This window comes from Monodon monoceros, unplaced genomic scaffold (assembly GCF_005190385.1).
Source record: "Monodon monoceros isolate NGI ecotype Baffin Bay Population unplaced genomic scaffold, NGI_Narwhal_1 Super_Scaffold_10, whole genome shotgun sequence".
In the NCBI taxonomy this organism is placed as follows: domain Eukaryota; kingdom Metazoa; phylum Chordata; class Mammalia; order Artiodactyla; family Monodontidae; genus Monodon; species Monodon monoceros.
The window spans coordinates 510,154-513,299 of NW_021703766.1; the positions used below are offsets into that span (position 1 = coordinate 510,154).

General features: G+C 46.2%; 1 pseudogene; it reads left to right on the forward strand.

Moving 5' to 3' along the window:
* Positions 1-1,482: 1,482 nt before the first annotated feature.
* LOC114887122 lies at positions 1,483-2,887 on the forward strand (annotated as a pseudogene).
* The last annotated feature ends 259 nt before the right edge of the window (positions 2,888-3,146 follow it).

The following is a 3,146-nucleotide window of genomic DNA, read 5'->3' on the forward strand; positions in this document are numbered from 1 at the left end:
CCCCATTAGGCTATCAGCTGATTTCTCTACAGAAACGCTGTGGGCCAGAAGGGAGTGGCAAGACAGTCAAAGTCCTGGAAGGGAAAAATCTGCAACCTAGGACATTCTACCCAGCAAGATTATCATTTAGAATAAAGGAGAGAGAAAGAATTTCTCAGACAAGCAAAAACTAAAAGAATACAGCAATACTAAACCTATCCTAAAGGAAATACTGAAAGGTCTTCTCTAAATAGAACAGAACTAAGAATCTACAGGAAAGAGAAAAATCACAATTGGAAAATAAATCGCTTAAATAAGCCAGTACACACATTTTTTAAAAATCAAAAAATTTCTGTGAAACTGAATGATAACCAGAATGAACAGCAAAAGGATGAACATGAAGATGTAAAAAGGGACGTCAAAATCATAAAATGTGGGGGGAGGAGAGTAAGAAAATGTAGACTTTTTTTTTCATTTCCTAGAATGTGTTTGAGCCTATATGGCTACCAGTCTAGGGCAAGCAGATATAGGAAGGGGTTAACATACTTGAAAACCAGGGCAACCACAAATCAAAAACATACAATAGACTCACAAAAACCAAAAAGAAGAAGACATAAGTATAATTCAAGAGAAAATCATCGGGGAATTCCCTGGCGGTCCAGTGCCTTAGGACTCCGAGCTCTCACTGCCAACGGCCCGGGTTCAGTTCCTGGTAGGGGAGCTAAGATCCCTCAAGCCGCATGGACAAAAAAACAACATCAAACCACAAAAGGAGAAACAAAAAGTTGTCAATAATTACCTTAAAATGTCAATGGACTAAAAGCTCCAATCAAAAGACACAGAGTGGCAGACTGGATTAAAAAAAAAAGAGCCTACAGTATGCTGCCTACAGGAGACCCACTTTAGGGCAAAGGACACACACAGAGTGAAAGTGGGGGGATGGAAAAGGATATTTCATGCAAACAAATGACAAGAAAGTGGGGGTCGCAATACTCATATCAGACAAAATAGACTTCAAAACAAAAGCCATAAAGAAAGATAAAGAAGGACGCTATATACTAATAAAGGATGAACACAAGGACAGGATATTGCACTCGTCAACATATATGCTCCTTATATAGGAGCACTCAAATACGTAAAACAAATAACAGACATAAAGACAGAAACTGACAGGAATACAATAATAGTATTGAGGCCCCACTCAGGGCCTCTAGACAGAGAATCAGTGAGGCAAGAGAGATCCCCAATGATACAACAGAGCAGTAAGACTTAACTGACATTACACCCAAAACAACCAGAATACACATTCCTTTCAGGGCACGTGGACATTATACAGGACTGACCACATACGAGGGCACAAAATAAGCCTCAACAAATTTCAGAGTACAGAAATTATATCAAGCATCTTCTCTGACCACAATGGCATGCAACTAGCAATTAACCACAGAGGAAGAAATGAGAGCTCTTTCACGTGCTGCCTTGCATGCAGCCGGCCACTTAAGGATGAAGCTGAAGATTTCTCTCCTGGCCACTGGCTGCCAGAAGCTCATTGAAGTGGATGATGAATGAAAACTTGGTACCTTTTATGAGAATCCTATGGCCAAAGAAGTTGCTGCTGACACTCTGGGTGAAGAATGGAAGGGTTATGTGGTCCGAATCAGTGGTGGGAATGACAAACAGGGTTTCCCCATAAAGCAGGGTGTCTTAACCCATGGCCGCGAACACCTGCTACTGAATAAGGGACATTCCTGTTACAGACCAAGGAGAACTGGAGAAAGAATTCACAAATCTGTATGGGGTTGCACTGTGGATGCCAATCTGAGTGGTCTCAATTTGGTCTTCGTAAAAAAAAGGGAGAAAAATATTACCGGACTCACTGATACTACTGTGCCTCGTCGCCTGGGACCCAAAGGGGAAAAGCAGAGGCGCTTCCCCGGTGGCTCAGTGGTTAAGAATCCGCCTGCCTGGGGCTTCCCTGGTGGTGCAGTGGTTGGGAATCTGCCCGCCGATGCAGGGGACGCGGGTTCGTGCCCCAGTCTGGGAGGATCCCACATGCCGCAGAGCGGCTGGGCCTGTGAGCCATGGCCGCTGAGCCTGCGCGTCCGGAGCCTGTGCTCCACAATGGGAGAGGCCACAGCAGTGAGAGGCCCGCATACCGCAAAAAAAAAAAAAAAAAAAGAATCCGCCTGCCAACGCTTGGGACACAGGTTCGAGCCCTGGGCCAGGAAGATCCCACATGCCTCGGAGCAACTAAGCCCCCGAGCCACAACTACTGAGCCTGTGCTCTAGAGCCCACGAGCCACAACTACAGAGCCTGCGTACCTAGAGCCCGTGAGCCACAACTACTGAGCCCACGTGCTGCAACTACTGAAGCCCACACACCTAGACCCCGTGCTCCACAACAAGAGAAGCCACCTCAATGAGAAGCCCACGCACCACAACAAAGAGTAGCCCCCACTCGCCACAACTAGAGAAAGCCCACGTGCAGCAACGAAGACCCAACACAGCCAAAAAATAAATCAATCAATAAAAAAAGCTAGAAGAATCCACAAACTTTTCAGTCTCTCCAAAGAAGATGATGTCCACCAGTATGTTGTGAGAAACCCCTAAACAAAGGCAGGAAATCTAGGACCAAAGCACACAAGATTCAGTGTCTTTTTACTCCATGTGTTCTGCAACACAAATGTCGGTGTATTGCTCTGAAGAAACAGCATTCTAGGAAAACTAAGGCAGAGACTGCAGAATATGCTAAACTCTTTGGCAAGAGAATGAAGAAGGCCAAAGAAAAATGCCGGGAACAGATTGGCAAGAGATGGAGGCTGTCCTCTCTCAGAGCTTCTACCTCTGAGTCCAGTCAAAAATGAGATGTTCGGACTTCCCTGGTGGTGCAGTGGTTAAGAATCCGCCTGTCAATGCAGGGGACACGGGTTTGAGCCCTGGTCCGGGAAGATCCCACATGCCGCGGAGCAACTAAGCCCATGTGCTACAACTACTGAGCCTGTGCTCTAGAGCCCACGAGCCACAACTACTGAGCCCACGTGCCATAACTACTGAAGCCCACATGCCTAGAGCCTGTGCTCTGCAACGAGAAGCCACTGCAATGAGAAGCCTGCGCACTGCAACAAAGAGTAGTCCCCTGCTCATCACAACTAGAGAAAGCCTGTGCA